Consider the following 24884-nt stretch of genomic DNA (forward strand, 5'->3'; position numbering starts at 1 on the left):
TCTAAAACTGAAAAATAAAAAGTATTTTTATAAAAAGTGATAAGATGTTGGTTGAAAAAGGGAAAAAGAAAAATTAAAAAAAAAGACAGTTAAAAAAATTAACTTTGAAGGACTAAAGAATCATGGGGGAAAAAACCATGAATTCTATGTACAATATTCCCCTAGCTCTGGAGTTCTGCTGTTCTCATTGATCTGTAAAGTTCGTCTTGACTGGCTCTTCTTGCTGATCTTCTGGGGGAGGGACCTGTTGCCGTGGTTCCCAAATGTCTTTGCCAGCCGTGGAATTGCCCCGCCCTTGCCGGGTCCGGGCTAAATAATCTGCTTAGGTTTGCTTTTGGGAGGTTTTTTCCCTGCAAGTTTTCTGTACAGCTTTGGAGGATGAGAGTGAAAATGGCGGCCTCCCAATCTCCACCCCGGAGGAGCCAAGAACTTGGGTCCCCAGTCCTCAGTGCACCCCCAGAGAAAAGCAGTCAGTCACTCCCATCTCCCCAGTCTCCGGCTGCACTCCATGCTCACCCGGCCTGTGTCCGAACATTTCTATCTCTGGCACATGACCCCATGTGGAGTCTCCAAACCCAGCAGATCCCTGCAGTGTGCTCCCGCACTGCTCCTCCTGGGGGAGGAAGGGGAGTCCCCCTGGATCTGCCACTTGTTGGGTCCCTGCTGGAAGAGAATGGCCCAAATGTGCTGTGGATCACTGTTTATGGCAACCCCGAGCTGAGAGCCTGCTCCTCGGCTCTGTCTCTGCAGCCAGCTTCCCCACTCTGATACCTGGGAACTCCGCCGCACTCAGGCACCCCCGGTCTTTCTGTGATCCCGAGAGTCCTGAGACCACACTGTCCCAAAGAGGGTTCCACCCCCCGTTTAGCCACTGGAGCGACGTCCTTCAGTGGAGCTGACTTCTAAAAGTTGCGATTTTGTGCTCCACGGCTCTATCACTTGCCAGAAGCGGCCAATGGAGGCCCCCTCCTCCACCATCTATCCTCCTGAATATCGCCTCAGATTCACTTCTGCGCATGTCCTACCTTCCAGAAAGTGGTCGCTTTTCTGTTCAGAGAGTTGTTGCTATTCTTTTCTTCAATCTCCTGTTGAGTTCGTAGGTGTTCAGAATGGTTTGGTCCGTATCCAGCTGAATTCCTGGGACAAGACAAAATCCAGGTGTCCTACTCCTCTGCCATCTTGCACCACCCCCCTTAACTAGACTTTTCTTTTGTAGGAGTCCTTCACATATTTTGGATATTAACACCTTATCAGACACGACTTACAATTTTTTTCCCCATTCCATAGGTTTTTGTTTGGGCGATCATTTATTTGGCTCTGCAGAAGTTTTTAGTTTGTAGTCTCACTTGTTTTTGTTGCCCATGTCTTAGATGTCATCCAAAAAATCCTTTCCAAGATCCATGTCAAGGAGCTTTATTCTTATGTTTTCTTAGTTCTATGGTTTCTGGTCTTATATTTAAATTTCAAGTTAACTTCTCTTAATGGTGTGGGATAGGGGTCTAGTTTCACTTTATATGTGAATATCTAATTTTCCCAGCACCATCATTAAAGAGACTGTCTTTTCCCCATTGAGTAGTGGCTCCTGTGTCAAATATTAGTTGATCATATACACATGGGTTTATTTCTGGGCTCAATTCCTTAAGTTTTACCATGTTTTATGCCAGTGCCACGGTGTTTTTGTTAGCCTTATAGCTTGAAATTAGGAAATGTGGTGCCTCCTGCTGTCCTCAGGGTTGCTTTGGCTTTTCCAGGTCTCTTGTGTACCTGCTTCATTTCAAAGCCACCCTGAATGTGTCTGGAAAGGAGTTGCCACCAACTTCAGCTTGCATACACATTGGACCAACCCATCCACAGATAAAAATTGTTTCATTTTCCTTTAGCTGGTCATAATGGACCCCTATACATCTATAGATGTGAACTCAAGGAAGGATTCTTGTATAACTGATATGTGTGACATAGGTCTGGGCCATCAGGTATTGGGTTCAATCCTGAGCATACTAGCTTCACCTTTTGATGAATTGTTGCTGAGCCTGGCCAAACTTGTGATCTAATGGGTCTCACTGACCCCTCCCCCAACTCCCGAGCATAATTGGAGGTTTAGATATATGCTTACTTGGTACATGACTGAGGTTTCCTCTCTACCAGGGCCTTGATAGCACATCAACTGTTTCTCAAAACAGTATGATTAGGTTCCCCAACCCAAATGTCTGCATTGTGATTCTCCCACAGAGGCTTGACAGAAACTTTGTAGCCTACAACCTTTCCCTGCTATGGATAATTCTTCTAAAGTTCATAATTCATTTTAACTTTCTCACTACATAAGTCTGTACAGGACTTGAGTTTGGACTTAAGCAAACGTCCATGAAACTATCACTTCAATTGAGGCAATAGATCTATCCATTGCATCATTGGATTCTATAGCCCAGATCTACTACAGAGTCTTTTTCTATTCTCCTGTTTCTAGAACCTAAAGCCTTCCAAGTGTTGAACAAAAAAGGAATCACATCTACATTCCTCTACCACAAGTTGTCTTATTCCAGAGGGGTTGTGACATTATTCCCTTTAACCTTGGACCTTTAAAAATCTTTCCTGAAGTGGCAGGTCCCTGAAACTTCATAGAGTATAATTTCTAGCCTCTAAAGTACATGTATCTTACCAAGGCTTCCAGTGTAGTAACCATCTCTATGCAACTAGCATGACTCCTGCTATACAGGATCAATACATTCTAACATGTCTAAATGACCCAAGTATTCTGGATATGTCAGAGCCTGAAAATGAACATAGCCTTGGGGAGGGAGATCTAATTTTTTAACAATTCCACATGAATTCAAACTGTCTCTGATCCTTTCATGACTGGGATAGAAAAGAACCCCTTCCCTTTACTGACCACATACCATGTATCTGAGGTCATCTTAATCTGCTCTAGCAAAGATAGCTCATCTGGCATGACAGCAGCAACTGAGACTACTAGGTTGAGTGCCTAAGAATTCCTAGTTATTCAACTAAACCGTCTAAGTTCAACAAAAGCCAGACTGATGAAATAAACGATGTTGTGATAGAAAGCACCAGCCTAGAAACCTTAAAATCCTAAGGATGGTGCTAATATGTTACTCTCACCACCACTCCAAAATATATTTTGATTCACTATCTTGGCTTGGTGGTGGGTAGTTTCAGAAGCTTTCACTTGGCAGTTCCCACTATTCTAGGAGTTATTCAGTCCAAGAAGTCAACATGTGGGTTACTTCAGTTATGTCCATGCCAACTACACATTCAGAGACTGAAGGAATGTCCTCCAGGTGGGAGTATGGATCCAGCAGACCCAATGAATCTCATACTTTGACTGTAACTCCACTTATCTGGACCCACCAGGCCTACATAAACATGTCATGACAAGGCTTCTGTTCTCTAGGTATTGATATCAACTTGGACCCTGTATCCAAGAAAAGCTTAATGTCTATTTCTATCCAATTCCCCAGTAGGTGTCTTCCATAAGCAGGGAATGTTTTCCATTTTGTTTGTTTTGTCTTCCTCAATTTGTTATATGGTTTTCAGAGTACAGATCCTTTACCTCTTTGGTTAGGTTTGTTCCTAGGTACCTTTTTGGTTTTGGTGAAATTGCAAATGGGATCATTCCTTGACTTCTCCTCTGCTTCATTGTTAGTGTAGAGAAATGTAACTGACACCTGTGCATTGATTTTTATATCCTGCCACTTTGCTAAATTCCTGTATCAGTTCTAGCAACTTCTTGCTGGAGTCTTTTGGGTTTTCTACATAAAGCATCCTTAATCTGTGAAGAGTGAAAGTTTGACTTCTTTGCCAAAGTGGATATATTTTATTCTTATCTGATTGCTGAGGCTTGGACTTCTAGTACTACATAAATAGTAATGGTGAGAGTGGACATTCCTGTCATATTTCTGACCTTTGGAGAAAAGCTGTTTTTCCCCATTGAGGATAAGATTTGCTGTGGGTTTTTCATATATGGCTTTTAGGATATTGAGGTATTTTCCCTCTATCCCTCCATTACAGAGCTTTTTAATCAAGAAAGGATGCTGTGCTTTGTCAAATGCTTTTTCTGCATCTGAAAAGATCATATGGCTCTTGTCCTTTTATTGATGTAATGTGTCACATTGATTTGGGAATGTCCAACCACCCTTGAGGTCCAGGGGCAAATCCCACTTGATTGTGATGAGTAATCCTTCTAATGTACTGTTGGATCCAGTGGCTAATATCTTTGAGAATTTTGCATCCATGTTCATCAGGGATATTGGTCTGTAATTCTCCTTTTTGATGGGGTCTTTGTCTGGTGTTGGGATCAAGGTAATGTTGGCCTCATAGAACAAGTTTGGAAGTTTTCCTTCCATCTCTTTTTGGAACAGTTTCAGAAGAATAGGACTAATTCTTTAAGTGTTTGGTAGAATTCCCCTGGAAAGCCATCCAGCCTGGACTCTAGTTTATTAGGAGATTTTTGATTCCTGCTTCAATTTATTTGCTAGTTATAGGTCTGTTCAGGTTTTCTATTTCTTCCTGTTTTGTTAGTTTGTTTCTAGGAATGCATCCATTTCTTCCAGATTGCCTAATTTCTTGGCATATAATTGCTCATAATATAGTTCCCTCTTAGGACTATCTTTGATGCATCCCAAAGGTTCTGAACTATCGTGTTTTCATTTTCATTTGCTTCCGCATATTTTTTAATTCCTTAATTTTCTGGTTGACCCATTCATTTTTTAGAAGGATGCTGTTAACCTCCATGCTGTATTTGTGGTCCTTCCCATTTTTTTTTTCTTTTTGTTGACTTCAAGTTTTAAAGCATTATGGTCTGAGAATATGCATGGAATAATCTGTCTTTTTGTACTGGTTGAGACCTGATTTGTGACCCAGTATTTGATCTCTTCTGGAGAATGTTCTTCCTTTCTGGTCTTTGAAGAGAGAGCCCAAAAGTAACAAAGGATCCCCTTTTAATTCTTGCAGGGCTGGTTTAGTGTTCAGATTCCTTTAGCTTTTGTCTGTCCTGAAAGCTCTTTATCTCTCCTTCTAGTCTGAATGAGGGCCTTGCTGGGTAAAGGAATCCTGGCTGCATATTCCCATTTAGCACATTGAATATATCATGCCAGTCCTTCCTGGCCTGCCAGGTCTCTGTGGACAGGTCTTCTGCCAGCCTTACGTTTCTACCCTTTTAGGTTAAGGAACTCTTGTCCCGAATGCTTTCAAGATTTTCTTTCTCTGAAATTTGCAAGCCTTGCTGTTATATATTGAGGTGTTGACCTATTTTTTTTGGGGGGGGGCAGTGGTTCTCTGTGCCTCCTGAACTTGAATGCCTCTTTCCTTCCCCAGATTAGGGAAGTTCTCAGCTATAATTTGTTCAAATAAACCTTCTGCCCCTCTTTTCATCTTGGACCCCTATTATCTAGATATTTCATTTTATAGTATTGCTGATTTCTCAGTCTCCCTTCATAATCCAATAGTTTTTTTCCCCTCAGCTTCCTTATTTTCCATCATTTTGTCTTCTATATCACTGACTCTCTTCTACCTTATTTATCCTCACTGTTAGAGCCTCCATTTGTGACTGCATCTCAGTAATAGCATTTTTAATTTCATCCTGATTAGATTTTCATTCTCTTATTTCTGTAGTAAAGGATTCCCTAGTGTCTTCTAGGCTTTCTTTTTTCAAACCCAGCTAGTATCTTTTATAACCATTGTTTTAAATTCGGTTTGGACATTTTACTTATATCCATATTGATTAAATCCCTGGCAGTGAGTACTACCTCCTGTTCATCCTTTTGGGGTGAATTTCTCCATCTATTCACTGTGTCCAGAAAGGAAAGGAGGAAAGAAAAAGCAAAAATAGCAATAAGTACTTCAGGAAGTGTTTCTAGTGTATGCTATGTACATTCTGCTGTTGTGTTTTGGCTGCTTTTTCCCACTGGTCCTTCCTCTACAGAGTTCCTTCCTGCTGGCAGTGGGGAGTGTTTGGACCTTTAAGTAGATGTGCTTTGATTTGTTAAGTCTCTAGCAAGTGAGTCACTGACATGAATATTACATCATGCCAAATGCCTCTGCTGCTTTCTTTGAACATTGATATTCTGTGACAAACTCCATCATTTACTCAGATGTTTATGTTCAAAACTTTGGGTATCAGAGCCAGAGTGGAGAAGTGTTGTCAGGTGGGAATAAGTAGGCACTTCCTGACCTATGGCCTGCACACCTGCTTCAGTTTCTGGAGCAGTGATAGTCCAGCCAGGACTCCTGCCTGGTGTGTCTCAGAGCACCCTGTCTCCTGCCCTACCTCTTGAGGTTGTACCATCTTCAAGACAACCCAGCATTAGGATTGCTTCCATCAACAGCCTTAGCCTGCAGAAGGTGCCACTAAACTTAGTAATATGGTACCCCTTTCACAGTACATTAATGGCCTTGATTAATGATATATCTGTGTCCTTTCATGGAACATCTTGATTTTCTGGCCTTACACAACTCATTCCAGAATACCCATCTCCCAGAGATTTCTAGTGCTTTTTTCTTTGCTCTGCAATTTCAGAATGATAGAGATGGTCAATTCTAAGGAAAGTTAAAATACCTAAGTTACCTAAAACTGAAATTGCCCTATCTCTGGGGGGTCCTTACCAGAGTTTAAATATAGTGTCCTGAGAAGTACTTCTAAGTTTTACATTCTTCTCCTTTGAACAAGCATCCTTAAAATCTAGTCCTAGAAATATTCCTTGGGTTTCTGATACTTGCTAACTAGTTCTTATAGCTTCTTGGGGGTATAATTTCTTCCCTCCTTTATTTAGTCCCAGTACATGCTAAGCTCAGCTATGTTGAGTATGCTGAAATTTAATCCTGGTTATTAGCCTGGCATTCAAGAAAGGATGTCTCCTTATGGGGTAATCTGTTAGCTTGTGTGGTAGAAGCCTTTGTAGTATCTTCCTAAATTGGGGGAGGCTAGATCCTAATAAAGAGGTAGGTCCCTGCTATAGGCCATAAAGGCATTGGTTCAGGACTGACTAAAGGATTTCAATCCTTAGGAACATCTACTCAGATATCCGTATCCCATGTTTCACAGTCCCCAGGGTTTTTGAACTAGGGCTCTGACATTGTGGCTGACCTGCCTTCACAGAGCATTCAACAGTCTTTAAAGCTTAGTGATTTTGAAATCCTGAATTTGTTTCTCAGCTGTGTCCACTCTATTGCAAGAGGTGAGGGCCTCTTATAAGCTACCAGAGACATCCTCTGCCTCTCACTTGGCCTTAATGAATGCCTCAGTCTCTCATCCTGTAATAGGGCAGCACTACAATGTACTAATTAGTTAATTCCATTTCCCCTGTACTTAAAGACCTGAATCTTTGCACTGGCCAGAGAATTCCCCACCACCCCCTTAACAGGAAAATTCTCTTGATCACTGTTGGCAAATCAATTGCTAAAATTTACTACCCTGTGTCAGGAGCTTATGCCACACATCTGTTGGAATTGGGTCCTCCTTGGTTGTCTGGACAGAGGTGATTCAGTACCCAAACCATTTCTTAGCAACTATGTTGAGTCCTCAAGAAAGTAGATGTCAAGCAAATTTGGAAATATAAGACTTACAGGGGATAATATGAGAGAGAGAGAGAGAGAGAGAGAAGGGGCAGGCATCAGGAAGGCAAGCCTTCAGATGACAATGCTTATCGGACACCTGTGATAGATGGGAAGGATGGAAGACTAGATAGCAACTCAGACTGCAGTGCAGTCCTGAGAGTCTTAATTCCAAAAGGAAGCTTTGCTGCAAAGAGTGCCTCCTGAGGAGTTCCTTAAAAATGTCCTGGTTACCCTTGCTATGCTCTATACTTGAGTGTGGACTTAGTTCAGATGTGGTGGTGGATCCTGCAGGTGCTACAGAGGGAGGCTATTGGCTAGTGTATTCCTTGTAACTCTACAGGAGGTTCTTTCCTGAAGATTTGGCAGCATACCTCTGTGCCTGAACATTCATCTAGGCATATGAAGGCCACAGGAACAGGATCTGTGTTCTCGTGGGAGAGATAGATAACAGTCAAATAAGCTATTTTTGGTTAGTGATAAATTCTATAATATCAAAGATGGGATTTAGCAGGAAATGTAAAGGCAATGAAAGTGGTCAGGAATCTTTTGGAAAGGGTATTAACATTTTTTTTAATTTTTTATTGTTATGTTAATCACCATATATTACATCATTAGTTTTTGGTGCAGTGTTCCATGATTCATTGTTTGTTCATAACACCCAGTGCTCCATGCAGAACGTGCCCTCCTCAATACCCATCACCAGGATAACCCATCCCCCTCCCCCCCTCCCCTCTAGAACCCTCAGTTTGTTTTTCAGAGTCCATCATCTCTCATGGTTTGTCTCCCCCTCTGACATACTCCCCTTTTCTTCCTCTCCTGTTATCTTCTTCTTTTTCTTTTTTCTTAAAATATGTTGCGTTATTTGTTTCAGAAGTACAGATCTGTGATTCAACAGTCTTGCACAATTCACAGCGCTCACCGTAGCACATACCCTCCCCAATGTCTATCACCCAGCCACCCCATCCCTCCCACCCCCAACCACTCCAGTAACACTCAGTTTGTTTCCTGAGATTAAGAATTCCTCATATCAGTGAGGTCATGTGATACATGTCTTTCTCTGATTGACTTATTTCACTCAGCATAACAAGGGGTATTAACATTTGCTCCTCTTCTAAATGTTTTGAGTTTTAGAATGTAAGGACCTAAACAAAAATCATTTGAGATGGAGGACATGGCAAATAAGAGTCCTGGAGGATAAGTAGCTTGGCATGCTTGAAGGATCAAAAGGAAACCAGAAGAGGGGAGAGGCAGTGAAAAGCAGGGGCTATATCATGAAGAATCCCAAAGTCCATGGTAAAAAATGTAGGTTTCATTCTATAGCGAATGGAAAGCCACTCGGAAGGTTTCAAGCAATGGAGCATGGAGCAACATGAATTCCTTTATAAATCTTCAATCATTCCCCTCCACTCTTCGTCCCTATAATCTGCTCATAGAGGGAACAGATGAAATGTTGCTGGGACTAAGGCAAGGCAGTAGAAATGGGAAAGTTGGATAGATCCAGATTTTATTTTAGAAATATATATTTATAAACATATTTAGAAATGAAGCGAATGGTGCTTACTGATTAAGTATGGGGAATGAAGGTAAAGGAAAAGGATTCCTAGCTTTCTGGCTCCCTGAGTAGATTTTAGTGCCTCCAATAAGATGGGAAAGACTAGAATAAAGTTTGGAGCAAATCCAAGTTTTTTGAGTGCTAACTTGAGATGCCTATTATGGTACCCATGTAGAAATGTCACATAGATGCTTTGATGAATCAAGAGCTCAGAAGTATTCAAAGCAAGAAATCTTAACTTGTATCTAATATTCTCTATGGCTATGTGGGGGAACGGTCTTGGAGTTGCAGATTTGACTACATATGCTCAGAAATTAGACCCAGTAGAAGTTCTTGAGAATAACAGGTGGCAATTACATGGTTTATAATCAACTTTTACTTTAGAGAGCAAAACTGCTGTCAGCCATTAGCCAAAGATCTGGGATTGCTTTATGAACTTGAAGCAATGGCCATAAAGGCCTCCCAGAGAGGCAAGAGGGGAATGCTCAAGGCTAACAGTGCACACAAACTCCTCAGAACTTTAGTACCAAGATATGCATATCAAGGTGTGCCCTAGTTCCCACTGGACCCTCTAAACTTGGGGTTTCTCTTGGGGTTTCAGAATCAAAAGACTAGTGATTCCAGTAAAGTAAAAACTAGCTTGGTCATCAACAGTTTCCTTCATAATGACTTCAGAGCTAGACTTCTGGGCTGGAACAAATGCAGTGTGAAGTTTCTTGCTGGTTTAAGTGAACAGAGTAGGTTGCAGGTACCCAAACATGGATAGCCTAGGAATATTCCTTTAAGGAAGAACTATCCTGAGAGTGACAGGTAGAAAATCAGAGGTTCAGGAAATGGTCCACAGCCAGACTAGGAGAAGGTGCATTGAATTACAAGACAGAATAATTCAGTTTTCCTCTTGTGCCTCTCCTTCTTCCTTATGAAAATGGCTGTGTTGAAGACTCCCCTCCCTAATGATAGCCATACTAACTGCTAAACAAGTTTAAAGGGCATGTGTGAGTTGGGAGTTTGAGATCAAGATAAGAGGCTATGTCCTTTAAGCATCAGTGTCAAACACTTTCATTTCTGGTCTAGAATAAGGACAACCACCAAAGCACCCTGGAAATCCCCACAGCCAGAATTGACTCCATGTCCACTACTGTGTACCTAGGTACAGATAGCAAGTAAAGAAGTCAGTGGAATACATGAATTAGAGGCTTTAAGTAAAGGATAATTTAATGGTATTGATAATCAGTGATAAGCAACAAATATTTCATTTGGTTTCATGGAGGGACAATTAGAAATAGACATGTTTACAAAGTTATGCCCTAGCCTTCTGGAGTATGGTTTCCCTGGAGTACTGGTATTAGCACATGAACTCCTGGAGGGTGGCTGAGGATCAATCTAGTATATTCAGTTTGACCATTAAAATCATGGTCCCCAAGATAGGAATTAAGCTGACATTCAATAATTTTAAAAGACAGAGAAATTTACCTTATCTGCTCAAAAGATAAGGACCCTGTGCTTCTGCAAGTCAATTTTGGCCTGTTTGATACCTCTGTGCTAAGTAGCACCTTCTTAGGAATAAACTCTTGTTGCTTGGCACATCTAATGGTTATAGATCAATTTGCTCCTAGTTTGCTTCTAGATCTATTACTTGCTATTTATGATTAATGACTTATGTATTAAGATGCCTCTAAATATCCCATACCCTAAACATTAACCCATGACAACTGAAAGAGATGGCAATTTAGTGGTTTATTCTTGAAATAAATCAGCTGTTAATAGTCTGGGTCCACTCAGGAAACCAAAGCCAAAGCTAAGTAGTTCAATAGAAGGAATTTAATGTGGGCAGTAAGCTACAAAGGTATTTTAAGAGCTGGAAGCCAAACAGGAAATCATGAAGAAATCCAGACAACCAGCAAAAAGCCATTTCTACCCTTAGGGCTTGGAGGGTCAAGGAGAAGTGGTAATACTATAGTAGTAGAGATTGCACAGAGAGGGTTAGAACCATGGCAGGGGATGTTTTGAGGAAACTGGACAAGGGCTGACTCTACAAGACTGGAAGTGAAATGGCCACTGCTGGAGAGATTCTGCTGAAGTTGTGGTATACCCTGGTGTCTCCTTTCCACCTGCCTTCCAACTCCCCAGCAGAGCTTTCTGTTAGCCAAGCCCAGCTAGAAGCCAGATGGCAAGGGAACCTAGGGAACAGTTTTCTCTTGGGGTCATGGAACTTTCTTCTTGCTCTAGTCTATGTTATACAGCAAAGACAAGGATTAGCACAATGTCCTAACCACTTATATCTAGGATGTGTTCTTCAATGTTTATCAGATGAGAATAGTCTAACTTCCGTTCTCTGGTTCCCTCATTGGTTAATAATGTACCTGACACATTTTTTTTAAGATTTTATTTATTTGACAGAGAGAGCACAAGCAGAGGGAGAGGGAGAAGCAGGCTCCCCACTGAGCAGGAAGCCCGATGCAGGACTTGATCCCAGGACCCAGAGATCATGACCTGAGCCAAAGGCAGCCGCTTAACCAACTGAGCCACCCAGGCATCCCCTGACACATGTTTAATATCAATTTATTTAAGATTTTATCATGAGCTAGTATGGTGTGTTGGATAAAGTTGGTGCTGGAAACACCAGGTACATGATACATTCGTGGGAAGGAGCTGTTTTTAAAAAGGGTAACAGGGTAATCAGGATTTCAGGATTCTTGCTACTTGATTTTTATTAGCAGATCTAGTAACTTAATACTGTGATCTAACTGGCTTTTAGTGGTCTGTGGGAAGGCCTAGTAACCCAGTTTTTAGATGTAACATTGAGAGCCTTTAGAGTCATAGCTCTAGAAATGAATGTGATCTAGTAACCTATAGCATTGGGACAATACTCCTAAAGGGTAGTTCTAACAACTACTGGAGGATAAAAGATGGAATACAAATCTAACATTTTGAGGAGTGCACAACACCCACCTGAATGGCACTGGGACTGTGAGCGCTGGAAACTCCACTGCTTCCTGTCTTCCACTCCCAGCCTGAGATTTCTTGACAAATCAGCACTGGCTCCAGTCTTCCCTCCTCAGCCATGAACCCCAGAGAAATTACATAGAAGCAAACATGGAATACAGGAATAATTACCATGGGGGGCTTCTGGACAGACTAAAAGGGATGGGGGCTCTTGATGTGATGAGAGGTGGTATAAGTAAGATGACTAGGTCAGTTCATGGCCAGCAGGAGGATACCCAGAACTCAGTACAACTCTAAGAAAGTCTCAGTCAGCCTAACAGGTACATTTTGGTACCAAGACTGCCCATAGAGGGGTCCTATGTTGAGCAGAACTAGCCAGGGACTAGTGTGCCCTGCCCTGCCCAGTCATTGGCTAGGAGTTACCTGGGTGAAGGGGGTCCTTATTTCTGATACTACAGCAGATCCCAAAGAGGTTGCAGCTGAAGGCTGTCCACTAACTGCATAAATTGGGTGGATTCTCTCAGGGAGATCTGAGTGGTGCATCTCCATGGTTACCACGATGCCTGCATAATTGTTTTTATACTCCAAGTGTCATATGTGGACAAAAGTTACTACTCATAATTGCACTAAGGCAATGGGCATAAACTGGAACTGCCTGGGCAAGCTGACACATACCATGCCCATAAGTATAATGGCTGTAACCTGAGACAAAGGGAAGCTGGCAGAGCTGTTAGAGAGTGTGACTTCAGTTCTGCTCTTGGCCTCTTCCATGTGATTGCTTTAAGATAATCACTGACTGTTGCTTAGCAGAAATCAATAACAGCAATCCCACATGCTGATGTTTACTGAGTAAAATCAGGTTAGCATGGAATCCTGATAGCTGAGGGGTCAATGATCAGCCCTCACCTCTTTTCAGTCTTGGGCATTCATTCCTTTATCCTGTCCCCTTGTGGAGCTGGTGAATTCCAGTCTGGGGAGCCTACTTCTGCCCAGTGCTGCCCCTCTCAAGGAGGGAGACTCCAATCTAAAGTTTCTTCCTAGAAACTACAAAACATCCTGGGGCTCTTATCCCCTGAACTTACCAGTGCTGAAACCAGAATCTTGCCTTTTGGTCTCTACTCAATATGGCATTACTGGATAAATCTATTCCCCTGAGGGAATTGTTATTCTCACAGGCCAAAACAAGACCCGGGAGTATAACTACATCAAAAGGAAAATGGAACAATAGGGACCATTGGAAGCAGAAATACTAGAACATTCAGACTGAAAACATAAATTGTAACAAATATACCCAACATAAAGATCTTTTCATTAAAGAAATCAAAAATCAAAGAATCAGATGTAAGAAAAAATAGAATTCAATAGGACATAATGGGAGGATAGATATAGCTGAAGAGAAAACTAGTGAGTCAAAGATCAGATTGAGGAACTCTCAGAAGGGACAAACACATAGAAAATAAGAAGATATTAGAGGATAGAAAAACTGTAAACAAGTACATAGCTTCAAAAGAAAAAGCTGAAATAGTAGAAAAACTTGCCAGACACAATAATTTCACTTTGAAAGTGCTTGTAGAATGTAGAAACTTTACAACTAGGTGCAATAACAAAAACACTTAAAAATCCATTCCAAAAGCTTCCAGAGAAATCATCTACAGAACAAGAGTCAGTCTCACAGGACTCAAACACTGGATGAAGTAGATGCTGGAGAACAGTACTTAAAGAATTGAACTTGATTTTATAGACCTCTTTAAAACTACATATGTAGAAAATGGTGTGATGAACAATGTACCCATTATTCAGCTTTAGCAACTACATTTTTTTCAGTTATTTCATTTTTCCCTGTAAGTTGTTTCTACCTTGGTATGCCTTGCTGATATTCTTTCAAAGCAAATAGGTGGCATCATATCCTTCTACCCACAAACACAGACTGAAGTTTTTTGTTTGTTTTGTTTTTCCCCTCTTGGTAATCACTGTCCTGCATCTACAAAATCAACAATCCCTTAATAATCAAATGTCCTACAGCTGGCTCATTCAATTCAGGCTCCAAGTCCAGCACTGCCTTTGGTTGTTGCCTTGACCCAAGTTCTCTAGAAAACAGAACTGAGGCAAACATTGATTGGTAATGTCTAATTAGGGAGGTGCAACTCCCAAGCAGTAATGAGGGGAAAGGGATGTAAAGAACAAAGAATAGAAAATACATATAAGCTTATGTGTTGCCACTACTTCACAAAGACCACAGCTGGTTTCTGCATCTGAGTCATAGACAGTATAGGGGGAAGAAGGAAGAATTAATCCCATGGGTCCTACCTTTTAGCCCTCATTGGTCAAAATCTACCTCTGAGTAAACTCTATCACTCTTCAGATGGTTAGCTAATCGATTTGGCAGATGGAGGGAAATACAAATCCCAGTCATGCAATATGGCACCTCATCTGAGCCCAGAAGCACTTGGAACCAGAAGCTCTAGGCATGCAGGTAAGCAGTGTAAGGTATAGAACAGCATAGCATTGGCCAGTGTCTGGAAGACAGCTGACTCCAAGAGAATCTGAGAGGATACATCCAATGTTTCTGCTAGGGTTTTGGCTGCTTAGGCCTCTTGTAACACCAGTGTCCTTGATCAATTAGAGAAATTTTGTCACTTGTCTTTTAGAATGCCCTACATTCTAGACCTGTCTTCCCCCCTGCTCCCCCCAGTATTTGACTTGTCCCTCTTTTCTCTGTAGTTACTGTAAACCAGTAGCTATGTTAAAAGTTTCATATTCTTTGGTGATAAGACTCTATAGGTGACCTGTACTTCCTATTGCATCACATTTGGAAGTGCAATATCTGCCTGTTTCATTTAGAGTGGTGCTAAGTCAATGATAGTTTCTCATCCGGACTTGAGCTCCTGGTTGACTGACAACTAAAAACCCAAATTCTGCATACCTCTCTATCTGTATCCTTTACAATGTGACTTTGCTGTTCTTCCAATCAAGAGTTTGTTTCCTTGCTCTTAGACTCTGAGTTGACTTTAATTTGCCTTGGAAAATAGGATGTGGCAGAAACTGCCAGTTCATGCCCAGGCTTCAATGAGCTGTGCATTTTCATCCCTCCTTCACTGCCCACAGTCATGAGAATGAGCCTGGGCTATGGTGAGCTGACTGGATCCTGTCATCCCAGGATGCATCCTGTTATCCCAGCTGAGACCATTCTAGACCAGCCTTAGGTGAGCTAACCTTTATAGAGAGCTACCTCTGTAAAACCTATCTGAGGCCAAAAGTATGATAACACCACTGGTCTTCTTTTCCCTCTGCCCTTACCTTTGCTTGTGTGTTCTTCAGAATATTTCTGTGTTCAAAATATTTTCCCTAGTCACATCTGCTAGGCAAGGATGCCAACCTTAAGTGCCAATGGAGATTCAGAAGTTTAGAATCTGTGTTCAGATTCTAGGTGCTAGAGAAGGTATGATGGTGGTTGTTTCAGTCCTGTTTCCTTAGCCTCCAGCAAAATGCTTCCTGGATTTCTGTCAATATGGTCAATAAAAATGGAAAGCTGGTTTGAGCTACACAGACTTAATTGTTACATGAAAGAAATGTGGTATATGGGCTTTTGCCTTGATTTCCCATCAATCCCAGCATTCTGGGAAACATGAAGAGGGAATCAGTGACTTCAAACCATAATATTCAATAATACCTTCCATCAGAATTCCCAAGGCATGAGTAGATGCTGTAATTAGCCTTCTGACAGCCCTGCCAACCCCTATGAGTCTGTCACGCTCACGTTGCAGAAGAATTGGTCAATAGGTATGAATGTCCCAAAGCATAATAGGCTTACCTTAATTGTTTTTATCCTGATCCACATGTGCACAATTTGCTATTTTAGGGCTTGGGTTAGCCAGTCCCACTGCAGGTACTATCTTCTAGTTGGCAGGGCCCATAATGGCCAGTCCAACTCCTTCCAAGGAAGTTTCCTTTTGGTGTTGAGATATACAGATGGTATTTCAGAATTCAATACTTCTGAATTGGCTCAGTAGTCCTAAAAGAATACCCCATTAACACCAAAATTCTGGCCAAGTTTCCCTGGCTAATGGTGTTAAATAGATGAGGAATCCTAGAATTCTGGCAGATGTTTTTGTCCCTAATTTCTTGGAAGCTACTGAAATAAGATTAGGATTGGGATAAGTGGCAGCTCAGAAACAGGCCTAGGTTGCTAGAACCCTACTCTATAGTTAGGAGGGTTATTTTCTCTGTAGGATGGTAAGAGACTTCCTCATACTATTTTGGGAAGTGAGCATAGCAGTCTAGAATCCTGTTAAATTTTGGTAGATACTAGAAGCCTGCTAGATTCAGGGAGGGCAGTTCACTGGGTCAGTTCCACTGAAGTCTGTCCTTTCTCTAAAGGAAATTTTTAGCCTGGCCAGCAAGTAGCATGCTTTATTTTTTGAGTTGAAATTTTATTTTATTTTTAACTTTATTATGTTATGTTAGTCATCACACAGTACATCATTAGTTTTTGATGTGGTGATCCACAATTCATTGTTTTCATATAACACCCAGTGCTCCATGCAGTACGTGCCCTCCTTAATACCCATCACCAGGCTAACCAATCCCCCATCCCCCTCCCATATAAAACCCTTAGTTTGTTTCTCAGAGTCCATGGTCTCTCATGGTTCATCTCTCCCTCCAATTCCCACCCCCTTCATTTTTCCCTTCCTTCTCCTACTGTCCACTATGCTATTCCTTATGTTCCACAAATAAGTGAAACCATAAGATAATTGACTTTCTCTGCTTATTTCATTTAGCATAGTCTCCTCCAGTCCCATCCATGTTGATGTAGAGTTGGGTATTCATCCTTTCTGATGGCTGAGTAATATTCCATTGTATATATAGACCACATCTTCTTTATCCATTCATCTGTTGAAGGACATCTCGGCTCTTTCCACAGTTTGGCTATTGCAGACATTGCTGCTATGAACACTGGGGTGCATATGGCCCTTCTTTTCATTACATCTGTGTCTTTGTGGTAAATACCCAGGAGTGCAACTGCTGGGTCATAGGGTACCTCTATTTTTAATATTTTGAGGAACCTCCACACTGTTTTCCAAAGTGACTGCACCAACTTGCATTCCCACCAACAGTGTAAGAGGGTTGCACTTTCTCCACAACCTCTCCAACATTTGTTTTTTCTTGTCTTGCCAATTTTTGCCATTCTAACTGGTATAAAGTGGTATCTCAATGTGGTTTTGATTTGAATTTCCCTGATGGCTAATGATGATGAACATTTTCTTCATGTGTCTATTAGACACTTGTATGTCTTCTTCAGAGTAGTGTCTGTTCATGTCTTCTGCCCATTTTTTGACTTGATCATTTGTTTTTTGGGTGTTGAATTTGAGAAGTTCTTTATAGATCTTGGATACCAGCTCTTTATCTGTAGTGTCATTTGCAAATATCTTCTCCCATTCTGTGGGTGGCCTCCTTGTTTTGTTGACTGTTTCCTTTGCTGTGCAGAGGCTTTTTATCTTGATGAAGTCCCAAAAGTTCATTTTTGCTTTTGTTTCACTAGGCTTTGGAGATGAATCTTGAAAGAAGTTGCTGTGGCCGATGTCAAAGAGGTTATTGCCTATGTTCTCCTCTAGGATTTTGATGGATCCCTGCCTCACATTGAGGTCTCTCATCCACTTTGAGTTTATCTTTGTGTATGGTGTTAGAAAATGGTCAAGTTTCATTCTTTTGTACATAGTTGTCCAATTTTCCCAGCACCATTTATTGAAGAGACTATCTTTTTTTCATTGCATATTTTTCCTGCTTTGTTGAAGATCACTTGACCATAGAGTTGAGGGTCCATATCTGGGCTCTCTATTCTGTTCCATTAGTCTATATGTCTGTTTTTGTGCCAGTTCCATGCTGTCTTGGTGATCACTCCTTTGTAATATACCTTGAAATTGGGCAACGTGATGCCCCCAGCTTTGTTTTTCTTTTTCAACACTTCCTTGACAATTTGGGGTCTTTTCTGATTCCATACAAATTTTAGGATTGTTTGTTCCAGCACTTTGAAAAATGCCATTGGAATTTTGATCAGGATGGCATTGAAGGTATGGATTTCTCTGTATAGCATAGACATTTTAACAATGTTTGTTCTTCCAATCCATGAGAATGGAATGTTTTTCCATCTTTTTGTGTCTTCTTCAGTTTCTTTCATGAGTGTTCTGTAGTTCCTAGAGTATAGATCCTTTACTTCTTTGTTAGGTTTATTCCAAGGTATCTTACGGTTTTTGGTGCTATTGTAAATGGAATTGTTTCTCTAATTTCTCTTTCTACAGTTGCATTATTAGTGTATAAGAAAGCAACTGATTTCTGTGCATTGATTTTTGTATCCTGCCACATTACTGAATTGCTGTATGAGTTCCAGTAATTTGGGGGTGGAGTCTTTTGGGTTTCCCACATAAAGTATCATGTCATCTGCAAAGAGTTTGTCTTCTTCTTTGCCAATTTGAATACCTTTTTTGTTATTGTTGTTGTTGTCTGATTGCTGTTGCTAAGACTTCTAGTACTATGTTGAACAATAGTGGCAAGAGTGGGCATCATTGTCATGTTCCTGATCTTAAGGGAAAGGCTCTCAACTTTTCCCCATTGAGGATGATATTTGCTGTGGGTTTTTTATAGATCGATTTTATGAATATGAGGAATGTTCTCTCTATCCCTATACTCTGAAGAGTTTTAATCGGGAAAGGATGCTGTATTTTGTCAAATGCTTTTTCTGCATCAATTGAGAAGACCATATGGTTCTTCTCACGACTAACACTAAGGAAATAGAAACAATTATTAGAAACTGTTATCAACAACTATATGCCAATAAACTGAGCAACTGGATGAAATGGATGTCTTCCTAGAAACCTATAAACTCCTAAGACTGAAACAGGAAGAAATTGACAACCTGAATAGGGCAATAACCAGTAAAGAGATTGAAGCAGTGATCAACCTCCCAAAAAACAAGAGTCCAGGGCCTGATGGAATCCCTGGGGAATTTTACCAAACATTCAAAGAAGAAATAATACCTATTCTGCTGAAGTTGTTCAAAAAATAGAAACAGAAGGAAAGCTTCCAGACTCATTCTATGAGGCCAACATTACCTTAATCCCCAAACCAGGCAAAGACCCCATCAAAAAGGAGAATTTCAGACTGATATCCTTGATGAATATGGATTCCAAAATCCTCAACAAAAGCCTAGCTAATAGGATCCAACAATACATTAAAAGGATCATGGGGATTTATCCCCAGGATGCCAGGGTGGTTCAACATTTGCAAATCAATATGATAAAACACAATAATGAGAGGAGAAATTTTACTTTTTTTTATTCATTTTAACTAACATATATTGAGCACTTCCTACATGCTTGGCTTTAAGCTATGCAATTTACAGAGTGTATCACAGGGCATTTGTGGTGATTAAATTGAAAGTAACATGCTTTTTTGAAACAGGTGAATGTTCTGAAGTCAGTCCCTGGTTTAACTCCCATCTCCACTTCTTACTATGTGAACTTTAAATTTCTTAATTTGAGTCTCTTATCTACAACATCTTTGTAGATAATGCATTCATTCCGAGTTGAACCTTTATCTTCAAATGGTATTAAAATACCTAAAATTCCAGGAAAACTAGTGGTGAACTTAAAACTCCCATTGGAATTCTATGGACTAAATAAAAAATAAAGGTAACCAACTATGTTAAGTTAAAAGGACAAGACCTATCCTGGTAACCACTATTATAGTGGTTTCAACCTCACAATAAAAATATCAATAGAACAGAGCAGACTGAAAACTACCTCTGTGATCTAAACTAATTTCTGATGTCAGATATAACAAATCAATGGACAATACAAGGATTATTCAATTAGTGATAGTTAACAATTGAATAACTTAGAAAGTGAATTTAGCAGGTCTTGTTTCATATTCTAAAACTTCCGAGTAGAACGATATATAAAAACAGACTAGAGAAACTAAAATGAACAAGTATGCTTATAATACAGAAGTGAAAGTTTTTGGAACTCTAACAAAGAATTTGATATAGAAAACTGACATGATTTTGCTGGGACAGCTGGGAATTTGTATAGCAAATATCCTGTGTGTGATAGGGTAAGTTATGCTTTGGTTACAAATATTCCCCAAATCTTCATAGTTCAACACAAGTATTTGGCTCCTTTATATTAATGGGGGTTGAGTGGCTCATCTCTGAGAAGTGACTTAGGGACTCATGTTCCTTCTATCTCACCTACTCTGGAATGTGTATATTCCATGGGTATGGAAGAATGAAGGCTCCTCAGAGGCTTTATGGCCAAACCTCATGTAGTGCATATTAGTGCTACTGAAGATGTTGAACTACAGACTGTTCTTGTCAGTGACAAAAAGCTCATATCAAAATGTAAATTACAACAAACACACAATTTAGTTCAGCTGGGGTTATTTCCACAGCAAGCTTTCTCTGTGGAGGAAAATGCATATTATTGTCTAATACAAGCTCATTAACTCATCATGGACTGATACTAGTTTGTAGAATGCCATTGGTGTATGGATCAGACTTAGTAGCACTGGTGTATATCCCTTTTCCCCCACAGTGGGGCCAGACCCAGTCATGCTCCCACTTCACTTTAAGAACCTAAAAAACATTGTGTCAGATGATGCTTTATATTCCCAAATCATACCTGGTTTTCCACTCTGTGGTCTGCTTCTCCCTCTGCCCCTCCCCCCTGCTTGTGTGTGTTCTCTCAAGTAAATCAATATATTTTTTTAAAGATTTTATTTATTTAAAAGAGAGGGTGGGAGAGAGAACACAAGGAGGGGGAGCAGTAGAGGGAAAGGGAGAAGCAGACTCCCTGCTGAGCAGGGAGCCCGATGTGGGGCTTGATCCCAGGACCCCAAGATCATGACCTGAGCCAAAGGCAGCCATCTGACTGAGCCACCGGGGTGCCCCTCAATCTTTAAAAAACTTAGAAATGAACAAATTTTATAGCAATTCAGGAAAAAACAACATAACGGCAAGCTTTGTGGTATTTTAAAATATCCTATTCTCTTCCACCATCCTCAACCTCAGCTCTGTAGTAAACTTGAAATCAGGAGCCTAACAGTCACAAGAGAACAGAATAGGATTAGAACGCTTTCAAAACTTGATTTCTGAATTGTCACTATTTGTTCTGTGTGGTGGTTCAGTGGAAGACCCCATTCATAATGCTGTCTTTCTTTGACCTGACTCCATGATCATCTAGAGCAAAAAGCTTTTTCCTGCAGGAATTTATCAAAAACAATTAGAGGTTAATAGTTTAACATCTTAGTTGCCTAAGAAGGTGAATAATAGTTGGGGGAAATGCTAAGCTAATCAAAAAGCTTAAGAGGAAAAGCCAGAAATTAGATGCCTAGAGGGACTTTGGAAAGCTCCAATATAGTCCTAGGAATACTAGAAGGTCACATACATATGGCTGTGTACATGTCAAGAAGTACCTGAGAAGGCTCTGTGCTCTCACTTCTCCCTGACCTTGAGGATCTGCAAAAGCCGGAAAAGAAGACTAAGGCAGTTTTCAACTGCTGGTTGAGTTCTGAAGGCATGTCCTAACACATGCATGGAGCTTCACAGCAAAGACTGGGAGATTTATGGTCCCAGGTGATTAGCTACTGATTGGACAGTTTTCCTTAATCACTTAGCTAACTGATAGACATCAGAGGTCACATGACAAAGAATACTGATCTTAATAAAGTTACAATTGAGCAAATAATAATCCTGGGGAGAATCTGATCTTCAGAGTTGCCATGTTATATTGTCCAATTTTCAACAAAGTTGAAACATAAACTGCCCATCCACAAGAAAAATACAGTCACAAACTGTCCTGGGAAAACCCAGATATTGAACTCATTAGACTCTAAATCAGCTATCAAATATTTTCATAGAAATTAAGATAACCATGTCTAAAGAATTCTTCAGGAAAGTGTGAGAAAGAGGACTCATCAAATAGAAAATGCCAATAGATTTTCTAAAAAACCCAAATAGTAATTCTCAATTTAAAGTATAACAATGGAAGAAAACTTTAAATCTGCTGTTGAACTCCTCTGAACAGGTAGAAAAATCAGTGAACTTGATCTAAGATCAATTAACTTGAAGATAGGTCAAAATGTCCTAGAATTAGATAGGGATTGTAGTTGAACAGTCTTATGAATATACTGAACTGACTTGTATAGTTTAAAAGTGTGAATTTTTTTTAAAAAAAAAAAAAAAAAAAACCTGGGGCACCTGGGTGGCTCAGTCGTCAAGCATCTGCCTTCAGCTCAGGTCATGATGCCAGGGTCCTGGGATCGAGCCCCCCATTGGGCTCCCTGCTCGGCAGGGAGCCTGTTTCTCCCTCTCCAACTTCCCCTGCTTGTGTTCCTGCTCTCGCTGTCTCTCTCTCTGTCAAATAAATAAATAAAATCTTAAAAAAAAAACCCTGATGGGCCAGGGACCACCTACCTCACAAAGTACAACCAGTAAATAGACCTCCTCAACTGCATGAGAATAAATGGATAGCCATAGCTCACTTTAGGTTTTACAACTTGTGTGCTTACACTTTATGTTAGAGGCCCAAGTTTGATAGGATGCTTCTGAGAGGCAGTTGGACAGCGTCAACCATCAGGTTTGTTCTCATTATTAGCTTAATTTTACCTCTAGAAGTTGAGTCCAAAAATACCAAATATAGGAGAAATTTTTTCCAGGAGCAAAAGCCAAATTTATTTGTAAATGTGCCACCCCAATATGCAGACAGTTTCTTATAGGAAAATAAGTATGACAGACGGGTCCAAAGGGCTCTGGTTTCCGCAGTGTTTTTCCTACCATGAAAAACAGGAATGAATGTCTCTAACCTATAGTTTTGGGTATGGAAGCATACCCGATGGAAAATAGGGATGAGAGAAGAAAAGGTGGAGAGATCCCCTGGAAATTCTGCTGTGACCTAAAACCATAATTTTTAAATATTATTTGGGAGAGAGAACAAGCAGGGGAGAGAGGCAAGGGGAGAGGGAGTAACAGGCTCTCTGCTGAGCAGGGAGCCCAATTTGGGGCTTGATCCCAGGACCCTGGGATCATGACCTGAGCCGAAGGCAGATGCTTAATGCACTAAGCCACCCAGGTGCCCCTAAAACCATAACTTTTGGCTTAACCATTCTGGCAGTTCTTTGGAATTTTCATCTTGCTCCTGTGCTATAGGGATCAATAGCCTTAAGGAGGCAGAGCAGCTGGGACTGGACCAGCTAGTGGGACTCTGGCTCCAGCTAGGGCTCAGACTAGGAGAGGTACTGATAAAGGCAAGTGAACATGTTGGAACTCTCCTCCTCTTCCAGAAACCCATACGCTTCCATGTCATAAGGGGCAGAGGACAAGGCAGGCACTGTGGCCACCAGCCTGTCCAGCTCAGGGTCACACTGTTGAGAAGCCCAGTTTGGGTTTTCAGCACCTGTCTCTGAGGAATGGGAAAGTCTGGGGAGAATGGACCTGTTGTTAACAAGGTGTCTGGGTGCTGGAGCTGTGTTCCTCTTGGCTACAGGGATATGGGCTGGAAGTCCTGCTTCTTGCTCTTTCTGGACACTTCCTCTCCATTTAACTTGGTGGTTCTTAAACCAGATCTGCACTAAGGTGTATTATAAATTAATTTTTTTTTGATGCAGGAAAAGCATTTGACAAAGTACAGCGTCCTTTCTTGATCAAAACTCTTCAGAGTATAGGGATAGAGAGTACATACCTCAATATCATAAAAGCCGTCTATGAAAAACCTACAGTGAATGTCATTCTCAATGGGGAAAACCTGAGAGCTTTCCCCCTAAGGTCAGGAATGCGGCAGGGATGTCCACTATCACCACTGCTATTTAACATAGTATTAGAAGTCCTAGCCACAGCAATCAGACAACAAAAAGAAATCAAAGGCATCCAAACTGGCAAAGAAGTCAAACTCTCACTGTTTGCAGATGATATGATACTGTATGTGGAAAACCCAAAAGACTCCACCCAAAACTGCTAGAACTCATACAGGAATTCAGTAAAGTGGCAGGATATAAAATCAATGTGCAGAAATCAGTGGCATTCCTATACACCAACAACAAGACAGAAGAGAGACAAATTAAGGAATTGATCCCATTTACAATTACACCCAAAACTGTAAGATACCTAGGAATAAATCTAACCAAAGAAGCAAAGGATCTGTACTCAGAAAACTATAAAATACTCGTGAAAGAAACTGAGTAAGACACAAAGAAATGGAAAAACATTCCATGCTTATTGATTGGAAGAACAAATATTGTGAAGATGTCAATGCTACCTAGTGCAATCTACACATTCAGTGCAATCCCCATCAAAATACCATCCACTTTTTTTCAAAGAAGTGGAACAAATAATCTTAAAATTTGTATGGACCCGAAAAGACCCCGAATAGCCAAAGGAATGTTGAAAAAGTAAAGCAAAGCTGGCAGCATCACAATTCCAGACTTCCAGCTCTATTACAAAGCTATCATCATCAAGACAGTATGGTACTGGCACAAAAACAGACACATCGATCAATGGAACAGAATAGAGAGCCCTCAACTCTATGGTCAACTAATCTTTGAGAAAGCAGGTAAGAATGTCCAATGGCAAAAAGACAGTGTCTTCAACAAATGGTGTTGGGAAAATTGGACAGCCACATGCAGAAGAATGAAACTGGACCATATCCTTACACCACACACAAAAGTAGACTCAAAATGTTTGAAAGACCTCAATGTGAGACAGGAGTCCATCAATATCCTAAAGGAGAACACAGGCAGCAACCTCTTCGACCTCAACCACAGCAACTTCTTC

The sequence above is a fragment of the Callorhinus ursinus genome, unplaced genomic scaffold (assembly GCF_003265705.2).
Source record: "Callorhinus ursinus isolate GAN/ISIS: 27379988/994484 unplaced genomic scaffold, GSC_fseal_2.0 scaffold59, whole genome shotgun sequence".
Taxonomy (NCBI): domain Eukaryota; kingdom Metazoa; phylum Chordata; class Mammalia; order Carnivora; family Otariidae; genus Callorhinus; species Callorhinus ursinus.